General features: G+C 35.8%; 1 protein-coding gene across 2 annotated transcripts in view; it reads right to left on the reverse strand.

The window, feature by feature from the left end:
• ANKRD28 (ankyrin repeat domain 28) overlaps positions 1–18456 on the reverse strand; it is a 194319-nt gene that overhangs the window by 160564 nt on the left and 15299 nt on the right. The window lies entirely within an intron of this gene.

The following is an 18456-nucleotide window of genomic DNA, read 5'->3' on the forward strand; positions in this document are numbered from 1 at the left end:
GTGGTGGCGTGCACCTGTAATCCCAGCTACTCAGGAAGCTGAGTCAAGAGAATCACTGGAACCTGGAAGGCGAAGATTGCAGTGAGCCGAGATCACTCCACTGCACTCCAGCCTGGGCAACAGAGCAAAGCCCCAACTCAAAAAAAAAAAAAAAAAAAAAAAAAGATGGTTAAAATAAATTTAACGTTACATATGTTTTGCCACAATAAAAAAACTATAGCAAAATATTTTCCTGTTACATAAATGAATAATTAAGAGTTTAGAATATTTTTAATTGTAGACTGAGAATTTTTTTGGTGACTGAAGCTAAATAGTATTCTGATGGATTCTATTATACACACACACACACACACAAAAAAACATTTATGAAGACCTATGCCCCTAAAAATGGAATGTTACTGTTTAGATAGAATAGGAATGTAGGTAGAAATCATTTGATCTCAAGGAAAGCAGAAGGTAAAAAAGAAAACATGAAACTTAAACTGATACATGTATCTACTTAAATGTTTCAAAAAGTACATAGGTGATTTGAAAAAAATCTTTTCAAGGCAAGCTTTTAAAGATAGAACTTCCTCATATTTAGTGAAAAACATTCAAGTATACAAATATCAATGCTAAGTATTATTTGCACTAATGCTTAAAAAAAATTACATTTTTTTTTTTAACATTTTAGTTCTTAACACTCACCATGAAGTGACTAAGTTATAAGCCTCTCATGGATTAAACTAATGCATATAAAAAATTCTTTCTACAACACCAGCTTAACAAAAATATTAGTATCTGGGGGAGGTGGGGTGGGGATCATTGCTTTCACATTTTTAACCTAAAATTTCCTTTGTATCCTCCACAGGTTTGCACCATGCTGCACTTGTTCACTGACTTCACAGATATTTCTTGAAACCTTACCAAAAATATTCTTGAAATGCTCAGATATTTCTGAGAAACTTACCCTTTATAAATGTGTAATCAAGGCCAAGACTCTAAATCAAGGTAACCCTGCTTAATTTTATATAGATAAGAAAACACCTGCAGAAAGTCTCTTTAAATAACTTTCAGGATCACTTCCATAGTACCTACTAACAATTCATTCAAGCCCACAGTTTATCTTCATGGTTTAGAGAAACAGAAAACATATTTAGAATAAAGCTGTAGTGTATTGACTACTAAAACACTCCTATCATGTCACCTTTTTATGGGTATGCAATCTCTTACATATAAGGTGTTTAACTCCATGTTTCTCTTTTTTTGGGGGGGAGGAGGGGACGGAGTCTCACTCTGTATCACCTAGGCTGCAGTGCAGTGGTGCTATCTTAGCTCACTGCGTTGACTACTAAAATGCTCCTATCATATCCCCTTTTTATAGGTATGCAATCTCTTACGTGTAAGGTGTTTGTTAACTGCATTTTTCTTTTCTTTTTCTTTTTTTTTTTTTTTTTTTTTGAGACGGAGTCCCACTCTGCGTCACCCAGGCTGCAGTGCAGTGGTGCTATCTCAACTCACTGCAACCTCCACCTCCCGGACTCAAGAGATTATCCTGCCTCAGCCTCCCAGGTAGCTGGGATTATAGGCGCTCACCATCACAACTGGCTAATTTTTGTATTTTCAGTAGAGATGGGGGTTTCACCATGTTGGCCAGGCTGGTCTTGAACTCCTGACCTCAAGTGATCTGCCCACCTCCCAAAGTGCTGGGATTACAGGCATGAGCCACCGCGTCCAGCCTTAACTTCATGTTTCTCCGAGACTTTCAGAAGGTAATAATTTTTCCAAAATCATTCGCCTATTTTGACCTCTAGAAAATAACTTATTTACCATTCCCTGCAATTCTTTGTCATTCTTTCAGATCTAATTCTCCATTCATCAGATCTATAACTGATGCTTTTTTAGCCATATGAAGTCAAAATTTAACCATATTAAATTCTGCCATATATTTTATACATTAAAAGTACATGCACATCTGAAATATATAGCCAGAACTTTCCAACAAAGCCCAAGAATTTAAATCTCCTAGCCTGTAGTAACCATACCCAGCAAGAGAGACAAACTTAGGTTCAACAATATCTGCGGGACCAATATTAGAAGGCTGTTTTTAAAATTTTTGGTCTTAAGACCTCTTCACATTTTTAAATTATTGAAGAGCCCAAAAAGTTTTGCTTATGAAGATTATTTCTACTGATGTCTACTGTATTCAAAATTAAAACTACCAAATTGCTTAAAAGTATTATTTTAATTTACTTTTTAATATATCCACTACATGCCAATATAAATAACTTTATTAAAATAATTATTTTTTAAAAAAATTAAGTAGCACTGTTCATGTCTGGCTTAACAGAAAATAGGTGGAATCTCACAGCTGCTTCTGCATTCAATTTACTGCAATAAGTTATCATGGTTCAAGTATATGAAGAAAATCTATACTCATGGTAGCATATTTTTAGATACTTGTGGACAATCTTTGATATTACATCAAAGCTTGACAAGTGATATCTCTTAGAAGTTAACTACAATGTGAATTATGAAGCCGTATCAATGAGCTTTTAGTACTTTTTTCACATTAAAATCCACTGGTCTAACTGCACTTTGAATGGATCTTTTTACCCATGTGTGATTTTACAATATCATACATCAGTCATTTGGAAAATGTTGGTTCACTGGTTTACAAAGGTCTTCAATTACTGACACGTTTCATGATACACAATATCAAATGTCATATTTATTAATATTACTACCAATGCCACCAGAAAACATCTTTAAGTTCTGTAAAGCTAGCAAGCTCAAGATGGCCGATACAGATTTACTCAAACTCTAATTTTTGCTTGGAAGCTCAAATTTCATCATCTGTAACAAATATTGACAGTGGCTTTCCTTGAAGTGACAAGTTCACTTTGTTCCTTTTCAAGGAATATTTTCAATAAAAGGTTTGCCAAAGAGCCAAATCTGAATAACCATGTTAGTTGTTTTTTCAAGTAAAAAGGTATTCTATTTAAAAAAAAAAAGTCTAGTCCAGCTAGCAACTCAATCACATAAGCATTTTTCCTGTGCAGCATATACTCATTTTATCATACAGATACCCCAGGGTGAAGTGTAATGTAAGTAATTTATACTTAAAAACAATCTTAAGGGAAATAGGCTTTTCCCTCCCCTTAACTGTAAGCAAGGCAGTGAAAAACACAGTCTGGTGCCACTAACTTGATTCCTAATACATCAGCAGTAAGTACTATTACTTTTGTACCATTAACGCAAATGTCGAAGTAAAAAAGGCATATAACATTTTATTATTATGATAACAGTTTTGACTTTAGGGACTCCCAGGGGTTCATGGACCACACTTTGAAAAGTCTCTTAGACCGGGGTCCCTAACCCCTGGACTGAGGACTACTAGCCATTCATGGCCTGTCAGAAACTGGGCTGGATAGCAGGAGGTGAGCAGCGGGCAAGCAAGCATTACTACCTGAACTCTGACTCCTGTCAGAGTAGTGCGGCATTAGATTCTCATAGGACTGCCAATCCTATTTTGAATTGCACATCTGAGGGATCTAGGTTATGTGCTTTTTACAAGACTCTAACTAATGCCTGATGATGAGGTGGAACAGTTTTATCTCAAAACCATCCCACCCCCAACCCCACCCATGGAAAAATTGTCTTCCAAGAAACTGGTCCCTGGTGCCAAAAACGTTGGGGACTGCTGCAGTAATGGATTAATTTTGGCCAAAGAAAGGTTTGGCCCTTGCTCAGCTCCTAGGAGGTAACCACTAACTCCTTGGAATGTCCTGCTTGATAAAGAGTCATTGTTTACCTGGGGGCTTTGGTCCATGACAGATAGTCTAACAATATGATTTCTGGTGGGACCTTTAAGTCACGGAGTATCAGTTTGACCTCTGGAGGGGATGGAGACTAACATCAGCCACAGGTGTGGTCAACCATACCTATGCGACTGACTTCTCAATAAAAACTCTGGACAGCAAACCTCACGTGGGTGGCCTTGGTTGGCAATACTCCTTGCGTGTCACCATATATTGTTGGGAAAAGTAAGCACTGTCTGCACAACTCCATTAGGAGAGGACACCCGGAAGTTCATGCCTGAAACTCTCCTGGACCTTTGTCCTATGCACTTTTACCCATTGCTGGTTTTAATCTGCATTCTTTTGATGTAATAAACCATACCATTAATTTAACTGCTTTGCTGAGTTCTGTGAGTCTTTCTAAGCAAATTATCAAATCTGAGAGTGCACAATCTCCCATGAACTAAACAAGTTAAGATCAAACTCCTGAGTATATATAACAAAAGCCAATCCCCACCTACATGTTTCTCTACACAAGACACTGTTTTGCCTAAGACCAAAAACTATTGTGCATATCTGCACAGATCCAAATTGCACTGCCAAACTCCACATAACTACCAGCCCCTTCTCCAAGCAGCTTTAGAGCAGGGATTCTCACCAAATGATTCTTTGTTATGGAGGAATGTCCTGTCCACAGTAGGATGTTTAGCAGCATCCCTGGCCTCTGTCCAACAGGTGCCAATAGGTGCCAATAGTATCCTTCCCTCCTCCCCAGTGGTAACAACAAAAAATGTCTCCAGACATTGTCAAATTCCCCTGAGGAGAAAAATCGCCCTCCCCTCAATATTGAAAATCACTGTTTTAGGAAACTCACCTAGGTAGTCTGACCTTGCCTTTTCTTTTACAAAAAAAGGGAATAAATTCACATTTAGCTCTATCTTCCCGCCTTTCCTAATGTTAATTACTTGATGATGGAAAGCAATTGCGCATTCTGAGTTCTACCTTCAAAAAATATCTGGATAAAAGTGGTGAACTAAAAACTCTTCCTGTTGGGGAACTCAGTCAGATTACCAATTTCAAGAGAAGGAGAAGCTTCTAACAATGATCTTTAAATAAGGATACATATATATTTTCTGTATCTTATGCACACCACAGAGGGAAGATACACTAGTTTTCTTCAACCTTGGGAGTATACATCAAAATAACCTCAAGTAGTTTTTAAAAATACAGGTGCCAGGGTCCTATCTCAGACACACTTAATGAGACTTCATTATTTATCCAGCAATTGAGTGTCCACTATATGCCAAAGGATTGTTACAGGTGCTGGAGACACAGCAGTAAATAAAAGACATCGTATTTGCCCTTGAAGAACTCACATTCCAGTAGAGGGAGACATTTCATGAACATCTAGACAAGTAAGATCACTTCAGATAGTGCTACAGGGAAATAAATAGAATAATGGAAGCAATTTCTCTGCATTCTCAGCAATATCTGCAGAAATACATTCAAAGTTAAATGTAGTAAGTGAAAATATTATTTTGCATTTTATTATTTAGAAAGCCTGTGACATAATTATATGCCTAAATTTAAAATTCCATATGTGTAGGGGTGCTGAGCAAAAGTGTCTCTCCCTACTCCTTGGGAATACTTTAGCTCAAGATTAAGTAGGTAAATTCCCTCACAGTTTCAATTAGAATTTCCATCAGTTCAATGAAAACATTATGCTAAATTTTAAAAATAAATTTAGGGGATACACTGCAGATTTCTTACACGCACTTACTGCATTGTGATGAAGTGCGCTTTTAGTGTAGAGATCACCTAAATAGTGAACACCGTATCCAACAGGTGATTTTTCAACACTTGCCCACCTCCCACCTTTTGTAGTTTCTAATACCTGTTATCCACTCGGTATGTCCCATATACCCTTGTTTAGCTCCCATTTAGAAGTGAGAACATGCAGTATTCGACTATGTTTCCAAGTTATTTCACTGAGGATAATGGGCTCCAATTCCACCCATGTTTGTTGCAAAAGACATGATTTCATTCTTTATACATATACACCACATTTATTTTATCCAATCTTCTGTTGATAGATATTTAGGTTGATTCTATGTATATGCTACCATGAATAGCGCTGCAATAAACATACCAGTGTAGATACCTTTTTGACATGATTTCTTTCCCTTAGGGTATATTCACAGTAGTGGGATTGCAGAATCAAATGGTATCACTATTTTTAGTTGAGAATCTCCATACTATTTTCCATAAGGATTTTTACTGATTTACATTCCCACCAATAGGGTATAGTGTATAGTGTATAAGCATTCCCTTTTCTCCACACCTGTGATGGTTAAAACTGAGTGTCAACTTGATTGGATTGAAGGATGCAAAGTATTGATCCAGGGTGTGTCTGTGAGGGTGCTGCCAAAGGAGATTAACATTTAAGTCAGTGGGCTGGGAAAGGCAGATTCACCCTTAATCTGAGTAGGCACCATCTAATCAGCTGCCAGCACAGCTGGAATATAAAGTAGGCAGAAAAACGTGAAAAGACTAGACTGGCGTAGCCTCCCATCCTACATCTTTCTCCTGTGCTGGATACTTCCTGCCCTCAAGCATCAGACTCCCAAGTTCTTCAGTTTTGGCACTCGGACTGGCTCTCCTTGCTCCTCAGCTGGCAGACGCCCTATTGTGGGACCTTGTGATCATGTGAGTTAATACTTAATAAACTGCCCTTCATATATATGATATATAAAAATATATACTATATATTAGGTATATATGTTATATATAAAATATATACATTATATATAGTATATATTTTTATATATGTGTATATATATCTCCTATTAGTTCTGTCCCTCTAGAGAACCCTAATACAGCACCCTTGGCAACATCTGTTGTTTTTTTGACCTTTTAATAGTAATTAACCATTCTGACTCAAGTAAGATGGTTTTAACCCATTTATGCTGGAAGCTGCAATTATGAGTGAAAAATCAGAACTTGGCAATGACCCTGAGCAGTAGAATATAAATAACTCTGACATGCTTACTGTTCCAACAACGGAACACTAGGCATAAATGGGTTAATTTGTATTTCTTTTATGACTAATGATGTTGAGGATTTTTTCATGTTTTTTGGCCACTTGTCTGTCTTCTTTTGGAAAATGTCTGTATGTGTTATTTGCCCATTTTTTAATGCTTGTTTTTTTTCTTGAGTTCCTTGTAGATTCTGGATATCAGCCTTTTGTCAGATGCAGTTTTCATATTTTGCACATATTTTTCCCCTTTCTGTAGGTTGTATGTTTACTCTGTTCATTGTTTCTTTTACTGTGCGAAAGCTTTTTTTTAATTGTCTCATTTGTGTATTTTTGTTTTTGAGGACTTGGTTATAAAATTATTTGCCTAGACCAATGTCCAGAATTTTTCTCAGGTTTTCTTCAGTATTTCTATAGTTTCAGGTCTTATGTTTAGGTCTTTAATCCATCTTGAGTTAATCTTTGTATATGGTGACAGGCATGGGTCCAGTTTCATTCTTCTACATACAGCTATCCAATTTTCCCAGACCCATTTATTGAATCCAGTGTCCTTTCCCCAGTGTATATTTTTGTTGACGATTAGCTGGTTGTAGGTATGTGGCTTTATTTCTGGCTTCTCTATTTTGTTCCAATAATATATGTATTTATTTTTATGCCAGTACCATGTTGTGTTGGTTACTACAGTCTTGCAGTATATTTTGAAGTCAGATAATGTGATACCTCAACATGCTCTTGAACATGGGAGAGTTTAATGATTTTATTAATAAGAATAAAAAGAGCTCCTGAAGAAGTCATTCAAAGGGAAAAAAATCCACTGACAAGCTAATCATCATAAGGATTGTTTACAACAGAATCTGGAAAGACTGGAGAAGGGGACATTTTTCTCCTTTCATTTCATACTTCTATGAAAAACTGGTAGCAAAACCCAGGAATATAAAAATTTTCTGCTCTTCAGTTTTTTTCTAAGAAGCAAAAACAAAGCTATTTATATATTTACAGAAAGGATATTTCTATGGTTAAAAATACTAAAGTTGTGGGTACCAAATATATTTTTAGAAAGTAAAGATCAAACACTTCCCTGTTACGTCACAAGTAATAAAAAGAACTGCTGATAATACCCAACCTTCCTTTAAGAATTAAAAACAGAAGTGGGTCAATCACTTGAGGCCAGAAGTCCGAGACCAGCCTGGCCAACACGGCAAAACCCTATCTCTACTAAAAATATAAAAATTAGCCATGCGTGTTGGCGCACACCTGTAATTCCAGCTACTCGGGAGGCTGAGGCATGAGAATCTCTTTAACTTGGGAGATGGAGGTTGCAGTGAGCTGAGATCGCACCACTGCACTCCAGCCTGGGCAAAAGAGCATAGACTTCTCCAGTCTTGCCAGATCTGTATCAAAAAAAAAGAAAAAAGAAAAATAGAATTAAAAACAAAGGTCAGATGCCAGAGGATGTTTTATCTAATTTTTCAATACACACCTCATTCCATACACACAAACAGTAAGCAATCTGTTCATCCTGTAATAGTGGCTTTGCAAATCTCACACAACGCTATCATGGTTCCCATTCTACAAACTATATTGCATTCTGCCACAAATAGGCAAATATTTTATGCCTACAAGAAAATAGCTATTTGGATATAAATAGCTTTTAATTGCCTGAAACCATAGAGAAGGAGGAATCAGAAAAAAAAAAAAAAGGCAGATTCACCTTCCTCTTAGAGCCTGTGGCTTGTCGCTGCCACCTCTAAACAAGCATTTAGAACCCATCTTTGAAAAGTCCTTTCCTCACATCTGAGGACAGAACTCTGTATAAAAGTTTCCAATGGTTGCCCCCACAGCTATAAGAATAAGGTTCAAGTCTCATAGCTTAGAACGTAAGGTACTAAGAAATTGACCTCTACATAACTTCTCTCCCAGCCTCATCTTGTGCCATCCCTTCACAATCCTTAGTCAACTAATACCACACGTAAGATCATAAGGAATATGATCCCCAATTGAGAACATGGGAGTAAACTGGCTAACTCTAAAATGTATTCTTCAGGGGATATAGATGAAAGACAGATGCTAAAGAAGTTCTCCAGGACAAAAGTGACACTAGACAGTAATGAATCCACATGAAGAAATAAAGAGCACTGGTAGTGGTAATTACAGGTAAAGGAAAAATGGCAGTATAAAAGGCTGTATAAATATAACTTCTACTTTTTTCTTCTCTTAAGAGGTAATTGCATAAAACAATTATAAAATTGGATTGTCAAGTTTATCCCATATAAAGATATAATATATATGAAAATGAAGCACAAAAATGGGAGGGAATGAATTATATTGAAAAAAAGAGATGACACTAGATGGTGACTCAAATCCACAATAAAAAAGAATACTGAAAGTGGTAAATACATACATTAATATAAAAGACTATAAATATTTTTCTCTTTCTTCTCTTCTTTAAAAGATAAACTCTACACAAAGCAATAATTAAAACATTACTGGTGGGTTTATTACATAAATGAACATAATATACATCACAATAGTAAAAGAGACGAGAGAAAATAGAGTTATACTGGAGGACTATTAGTATGTAACAATCATTATTAATCTGAGGTAGACTGCGATGGAACAAACACTAAAAACATAATTTTAAAAAATCAAATAGAAAATAGAAAAGGTGATAAAAGAGGAACATAAAAGACATGAGATGTATAGAAAACAAATAGCAACTGAGATACAAATCCAACCATTTCAAAAGTAATATTAAATATAAAAGGATTAAACACCCCATTAAAAACAGATTGTTGGATTGGACTTAAAAAGCAATACCTAATTATATGCTGTCTACCTAACACTTTAGATTCAAAGACACAAGCAGGCTGAAATGATGGAAAAACATATACCACACAGAGAATACCCATAAGAGAGCTGAAGGAGTTATATTTGGATCTGACAAAATAGACTTTAAGTCAAAAAAAGTTACTGGAGACAAAGAGGAACATTTTATAACATTAACAGTATTAATTCAACAGGAAGATAAAACAAACATATGGAGCTAACAGGCTGGGCGTGGTGGCTCACACCTGTAATCCCAGCTCACACCTGTAATAACAGGCTGAGGCAGGCAGATCACAAGGTCAGGAGATCACAAGGTCAGGAGATCGAGACCATCCTGGCTAACACGGTGAAACCCCATCTCTACTAAAAATACAAAAAATTAGCTGGGCGTGGTGGCAGGCGCCTGTAGTCCCTGCTACTTGGGAGGCTGACGCAGGAGAATGGCCTGAACCTGGGAGGCGGAGCTTGCAGTGAGCCAAGATCACGCCACCGCACTCCAGCCTGGGCAACAGAGCGAGATTCCGTCTCAAAAAAAACAAAACAAAAAAACCATATGGAGCTAACAAAACAGTCCCAAAATAGGGAAATCAAAAAAATGACAGAAATGAAGGGGCAACAGGCAATTTAACAATAATGATTAGAGACTTCTATGTTCCACCCTAACAATAAATAAACAAGAAAGCGGGGAATTAGCAATGAAGATCTGAACAACACTATAAATTTGACCTAACTGACATCTATAGAAGACTCTACCCAACAGCAATATAACTTATTCTCAAGCACATATAAAACAATTTCCAAAACAGATCACATGCTAGGTCATAAAACGAGTCTCAAATTTAAAAGAACTGAACTGAAACAAAAAAATGTTTTTCAATCACAGTGTAAGTAAATTAGAAATCAATGATAAAAAGAAATTTCAGAAATCCAAACATGTTTGAAAATTAAACAAGACACCTGTAAATAACCAATGGACTAGAGAGAAAAATCAAAAGGAATTTAGAATACATTCTGAGCAGAATGAAAATGTAAACAAAACACATCAATACTTACAGGATACAGATAATGCAGTGTTTAGAGGGAAAATTATAGCTGGGCACAGCAATGTTAAAAAAGAAGATTATCAAGTGAGCTTCAACATTAAGAAATTAGAAGAAGAGCAGCAAACCAAACCCAACACAAGTAGGAGGGGAAAAAATGATCAATATTTGAGAAAGAATCAATGAAACAGAAAAAAGAAAAAGAAGAAAATGAAAACCAAAATTTGGTTCTTTAAAAAGACTAATAAAACTGACAAACCTTTAATTAAGCTAACCAGAAACAAAAAAAATGAAGACACTAATTACCAAAATCAGGAATGAAAGACAGGGTATCACTACTGAACTTAGAGGAATTAAAAGAATTTTAAGGGAATATTATGAACAACTGTATACAAACAAATGTAAACAATTTAGAAAAAAATAAGTTCTAAGACACAAATTACTGACTCTGAAGAGGATATAGAAAGTATGAATAGAACTCTATCAGCTAAAGAAATTAGTAATTAAAATCTTCCCACAAAGAAAAGCCTTGGCCCACATAGTTTCACTGGTGAATTTTACCAAACATTAAAGAAATAATATTAATCCTTCACAAACTCATCTAGATACTTCAATAGAAAATACTTCCTAATTCCCTCTATGAGGCTAACATTACCTTAATACCAAAGCCAGACAAAGATATCACACGAATAGAGATTTTTTTTAATCCTAACAAAATATCAGCAAACCAAATCCAGCAGCATATAATAGGAATCATACAAATTGGCTATTCTTAAAACATTAAACATAAGCTTATCATATGACCCAGCAATTCTACTCAAGAATCTTTGCGGCCAGGCATGGTGGGCTCACACCTATAATCCCAGCACTTTGGGAGGCCGAGGTGGGCAGATCACCTGAAGTCAGGAGTTCGAGACCAGCCCGGCCAACATGGTGAAACCCCATCTCTACTAAAAATATAAAAAAAATTAGTCAGGCATGGTGGCACATGCTTGTAATCCCAGCTACTTGGGAGGCTGAGGCAGGAGAACTACTTGAACCCAGGAAGTAGAGGTTGCAGTGAGCAGGGACCGCGCCACTGCACTCCAGCCTGGGCATCAAGAACAAAACTCTGTCTCAAAAAAAAAAAAGAAAAAAAAATCTTTGCAAGAGAAGTTAAAATGTGTCTATACACAGACTCATATGTGAATATTCACAGCAGTATTACTCATAGTTGCCAAAAATGGGAAACAATTCAAATTTCTAACAACTTGTGAATGGATAAACAATATGTGATATATCCATACAATGGAATACTATTCAGCAATGAAGAACCAATTAATACATGTTACAACATGAATGAACCTCAACAACATTTATACCAAATTTTTAAAAGCCAGACAAAAAATGATCACATATCATATGACTCTACTTATATAAAATGTCCATAAAAGTTTATAAAATAAAACCATTATTCAATGGTGGCCTGGGGCTGGAGGTGGGACTAGGAGTAACTGCAAAGTAGGTACAAGGTATCTTTTTGGGGTGATGAAAATACTCTAAAACTGGTTTGTAATGATGGGTGCAAAATTCTTTAAATTTACTAAAAACAAATTGCACTCAAGACATTTTATGAATTTTATGGTATATAAACTATACCTCAATAAACTGTTAAAAAAAAAAAAACAGTGATCTAACCAATCACCAGCTCTTTTAATCCAACTTGAAAGGCTGATCAGCTGTTCAGGATCTTAGCTGTGGAAAACATAACAAAAAATAACTGAATTACAGCTGGAGAGAACTAAAGTGGGTAAAAGGGAAGATTTTCTGACATGTTGATTCAGCACACAGGAACACCGAACCAGTGAAAACTATAATCACATTTCAGAATCAATGTGGCTCAGACAGAAGGCTACCTGAAGAGTGGGTCAAATTTCCATCTGCAGGGTAAATAATAACATGATACATGAACCAGACAAAGACACATTAAAAAAAAAAAAGAAAACGATAGGCCGATATCACGGAGTAATATTGACTCAAAAATCCTCAACAAAATACTAGCAAACCAAATTCAACAACACACTAAAAAAAATCGTCCATCATGACCAAGTGGGACTTATCCCCCGAGGGATGCAAGGATGGTTCAACACAATCAATTAATATGATACATCATATCAACAAAATGAAGGACAAAAACCATATAATCATGTCAACTGATGCTTGAAAAAGCATTTGATAAAATTCAACATCCCTTCATAATAAAAACTCTCACAAAACTAGATACAGAAGAAACACACCTCAACATAATGAAAGCCAAATACCACAGACCCACAGCTAGTATCACACTGAATGGGGAAAAACGGAAAGTCTATCCTCTAAGATCTGGACCACAACTAGGATGCCCACTGTCACCACTGTTATTCAACATAGTACTGGAAGTCCTAGAGAAATCAGACAAGAGAAAGAAACAAAGAGCATCCAAAGTGGAAAGGTAGTCAAATTGTCCTTGTTTGCAGATGATATGATCTTATATTTGAAAAAACCTAAAGACTCCACACACACACAAAAAAACTATTAGAACTGATAAATTCAGTAAAGTTGCAAGATACAAAAATCAACATACAATACTCAGCAGCATTTCTATATGCTAACAGCAAACAATCTGAAAAAGAAATCAAGAAAGTAATTCCATTTATAGCAGCTACAAATAAAATACTAGGAATTAACCAAAGAAGTGAAAGACCTCTACAATGAAAATTATAAAACACTGATGCAAAAAATTGACGAAGACACACAAAAAATGGAAAGATACTCCATGTTCATGGATTGGAAGAATCAATATCATTAAAATGTTCACACTGTCAACAGAAATCTACAGATTTAATGCAAGGCCAATGACAAAATACCAATGACATTCTTCACAGAAATAGAAAAAAACAATCCTAACATTTATATGGAACCACAAAAGACCCAGAATAGCCAAATCTATCCTAAGCAAAAAGAACAAACTAGAGGAATCACACTACCTGACTTCAAATTATGCAACCGAACTCTCCTAACCAAAACAGCATGGTATTAGCATAAAAAGACACATAGATCAGTGGAACACAATAGAGAACCCAGGGATAAATCCACATACCTACAATGAACTCATTTTTGACAAATGTGCCAAGAATACACATTAGGGAAAGAGTAGTCTCTTCAATAAACGGTGCTAGGAAAACTGGATCTCTACATGCAGAAGAATGAAGACTCCTGGCCAGGTGCGGTGGCTCACACCTGTAATCCCGGCACTTTGGGAGGCCAAGGCAGGCGGATCACTTGAGGTCAGGAGTTTGAGACAAGCCTGGCCAAAATGGCAAAACACCACCTCTACTACAAATACAAAAATTAGCCGGGCATGGTGGCATGTGCCTGTAATCCCAGTTACTTAGGAGGCTGAGGCAGAACTGCTTGAACCTGGGAGGCAGAGGTTGCAGTGAGCCGAGATCACGCCACTGCACTCCAGCCTGGGCAACAGAGCAAGAATGTGTCTCAAAAAAAGAAAAACAAAACAAAACAAAACAAAAGAATGAAGACCCCTACCTCTTGCCATATGCAAAAATCAAATCAAAATGGATTAAAGACTTAAATCTAAGACCTCAAACTATGAAACTACTGAAAGAAAACATCTGGGACACTCTTCAGGACATTGACTGGGCAAAGATTTCTTGGCTAATACACCACAAGCACAGGCAATCAAAGCAAGTATGGACAAATGGGGTCACATCAAGTTAAAAAGCTTCTGCACAGCAAAGGAAATAATCAACAAAGTGAAGAGATAACCCACAGAATGGGAGAAAATATTTTCACATCAAGTTAAAAAGCTTCTGCACAGCAAAAGAAATAATCAACAAAGTGAAGAGACAACCCACAGAATGGGACAAAATATTTGCAAACTATTTCTCTGACAAGGGATTCATAACCAGAGAATATAAGGAGCTCAAACAATGTATAGAAAAAAAACCTAATAACCCAATAAAAAAAAAATGGGCAAAAGATCTGAATAGGCATTTCTCAAAACATGTAAACGGCAAACAGGTAAATGAAAAGGGGCTCAGCATCACTGAGCATCAGAGAAATGCAAATCAAAACTACTATCATCTCACCCCAGTTAAAATGGCTTTTATCCAAAAGTCAGACAATAACAAATGCTGGAGAGGATGTGGAGAAAAGGGAACCCTTGTACACTGTTGGTGGGAATGCAAACTAGTACAACCACTAGGGAGAACAGTTTGGAGGTTCCTCTAAAAACTAAAAATAGCACTAGCACGACCATATGATTCAGCAATCCCTCTGCTTGGTATAACCCAAAGAAAGGAAATCAGTATATCGAAGAGATATCTGCACTCCCATGTTATTATATAGACATAATTTATATGTATAATGTTATATATTGTGTATAATATTTATATATAACATTAGATATAATTTTTATATTATTTTATAATAATTGATATATAATATGCATATTATATATAAAAACCTTGGTTATTATTCACAATAACCAAGATTTGGAAACAACTTAAACGTCCATTAACAAATACAGAATATATGGTCCATACACACATACTATTCAGCTATAAAAAAGAATCACAGCCTGTCATTTGCAACAACATGGAACTGGAGGTAATTATGTTCAGTGAAATAAGCCAGGCACAAAAAGACAAAGTTTGCATGTTCTCACTTATTTGTGGAAGCTAAAAATTAAAACAATTGAACTCATGGAGACAGAGAGTAGAAGGATGGTTATCAGAGGCTGGGAAGGGTAGTTGGGGGATGGAGGGGTGGGGAGGGTTAATGGGTAGAAAAAAATAGAAAGAATGAATATGACCTAGCATTTGGCAGCACATCAGGGTGACTATAGTCAAAAATAATTTAAACGAACATTTTAAAATAAATAAAAGAGCATAATTGGGTTGTCTGTAACACAAAGCACAAATGCTTGAGGTGATGGATACTCCATTTACCCTGACGTGGTTAGTATATGCACTGCATGCCTGTATCAAAATAGCTCCTGTAACCCATAAATATACACACCTACTGTGTACCCACAAAAGTTAAAAACAAAAATTTTTTAAAAGATAAATAAAAGTTTGGCTTTTTTGGAATATTACATATATTAATATTTAAACTTGACATATGCTGATGGGGATGTTTTCACTAACCAAAGAAATTCAACTCAAACAACTTTGATTTACTGCTTTATACTGAAGAAAACAAGATTTTTAAAGTTATACTACTATATATAGCATACCCGGACAGAAACAAGCCTTGTTAAGGCTAAATTATGTAAAGAGTGTTGCTTATCTGGTATATTAGACTGTTCTTGCCTTGCTATAAAGAAATATTCAAGACTGGGTAATTTATAAGAAAAGACGTTTAATTGGCTCATGCTTTTGCAGGCTATACAGGAATCATAGTGGTATCTGCTTCCAGGGATGCCTCAAGAAGCTTTCAATCATGGTGGAAGGCAAAGAGGTAGCAGGCACATCACATGGTGAAAGTAGGAGCAAGAGAGATCAAGTGGAGAGGTGCCACACACTTTTAAACGACCAGATCTCACTATCACAGGGACATCATCAAGGGGATGGTGCTAAACCATTCATGAGAAATCTGCCCTCATGATCCAATCACCTCTCACCAGACCCCGACCCCAACACTAAAGATTACGTGTCAACATGAGATGTGGGCAAGAACACACATCCAAACTCTATCACCTGGTTTTGCCCCATCTGAGCATCAGAATCTTAATAGGGTCCATCGGACACCAATATACAACAATATGTAGTGGCAGGAGAAGTGCAAAAAAAATGAAAAATAAGAGATAAACAATACACTTCCATTTCAAATAAGGATAGAATTAAGAGTACAGTAGAATAGCTGGAGCCAAAAATAAGAAAAAAAAAAAAAAGAGAGAGAGAGGCAGAAATTAAAGTGTAGAAATAAAACAATTTACAATAAGGAAAGGTATCAAGAAGGCAATGGGTAAAAAAATGAATACAAATAAGAGAAACAATACATCTAAATTTCAGATAAAGATAGAATTAAGAGTATAGTAGGCCAGTTTGAGCCAAAAATAAGAAAAAAAAGAGAGAGGCAGAAATTAAAATGTAGAAATAAAACAATTTACAATAAGGTATCAAGAAGGCAATGGGTAAAAAAATGAATACAAATAAGAGAAACAATACATCTACATTTCAGATAAAGATAGAATTAGGAGTACAGTAGGCCAGTTTGAGCCAAAAATAAGAAAAAAAAAAAAAAAAGAGGCAGAAATTAAAGTGTAGAAATAAAACAATTTACAATAAGGAAAAGTATCAAGAAGGCAATGGGTAAAAAAATGAATACAAATAAGAGAAACAATACATCTAAATTTCAGATAAAGATAGAATTAAGAGTACAGTAGGCCAGTTTGAGCCAAAAATAAGAAAAAAAAAAAAAAAGAGAGAGGCAGAAATTAAAGTGTAGAAATAAAACAATTTACAATAAGGAAAGGTATCAAGAAGGCAATGGGTAAAAAAATGAATACAAATAAGAGAAACAATACATCTAAATTTCAGATAAAGATAAAGAATTAAGAGTACAGTAGGCCAGTTTGAGCCAAAAATAAGAAAAAAAAAAAAAAGAGAGAGGCAAAAATAAAGTGTAGAAATAAAACAATTTACAATAAGGAAAGGTATCAAGAAGGCAATGGGTAAAAATATGAATACAAATAAGAGCAACAATACATCTAAATTTCAGATACAGATAGAATTAAGAGTACAGTAGGCCAGTTTGAGCCAAAAGTAAGAAAAAAAAGAGGCAAAAATCAAAGTGTAGAAATAAAACAATTTACAATAAGCAAGGGTATCAATACGAAAGCAATGGGCAAGTTGCAAGAGGCAGAAGATGGAGATGAAAAGGAGAAGATTGAAAGTGTGTGTATATTAGGAGTTAAGGCTTAAAAAGTTGGGCCAAAAGGGCTAAAGGAAGGGAGGTTGAGGTGGAAATGCAGGAATGAAAGCTGGGTAGGGTAGGTGATAGTTGAAGAAAAAGGGGATGGGTATTGAAGAGAACAAAATGAAGAATAAAGCTCTCTAACAGTTGATATGAAGTGAGCTGCGAGACCCTCAAATAGCCCAGAATAAAGCAGGCATGGGATAATTATGCCTACAACCCCCAGTCTGGACTGATTCTGGACTGTGAGCAAAGAAATATCAATCAATATCTAGTAATTAAAGTAGACTGGCCACCCAAACAAAATCTCAAGAAATACACTGGTAGTAAAAACTGTCCCATACTTCAGAAAACGCTATTATAGATAATATTGCTCAAATCACAAGGTCAAGACTTCTCAAGAGGTCAGTTTGTGGCCAAAGGGAACCAAACAGATTAGATAAAGTAGGTTCCAACACAGCAGAGTTCATATTCACTGTAGGTAAACAAGTGGGAGAACCGACAATGAAAGAAGTTGTGGTCAGAGAAAAAAAAAAAAAATCTCAATCTCAAAACTAAGGCTCCAAGAAAGTAACAGAACAAGAAGGTGAGCAGGTAAAGGGTTCATGTGATTTTATAATGGATCTGGAAGGCTTATAAGGCAGAATATTTTTAGTAAGGAGACAAAAATACGAACAGGTTGATTAGTGACATTAAAAATAATACTTTAATAGTTAAAACATAGGAGGTTCTAAAACCAATAAAACACCAAGACATGCAAAATAATCTCTGTATTGATAATCTGTAATAGTTAAACAGTCACTGCACTTAAATTTAAGTG

Source organism: Nomascus leucogenys, chromosome 8, assembly GCF_006542625.1.
Source record: "Nomascus leucogenys isolate Asia chromosome 8, Asia_NLE_v1, whole genome shotgun sequence".
Lineage (NCBI taxonomy): Eukaryota > Metazoa > Chordata > Mammalia > Primates > Hylobatidae > Nomascus > Nomascus leucogenys.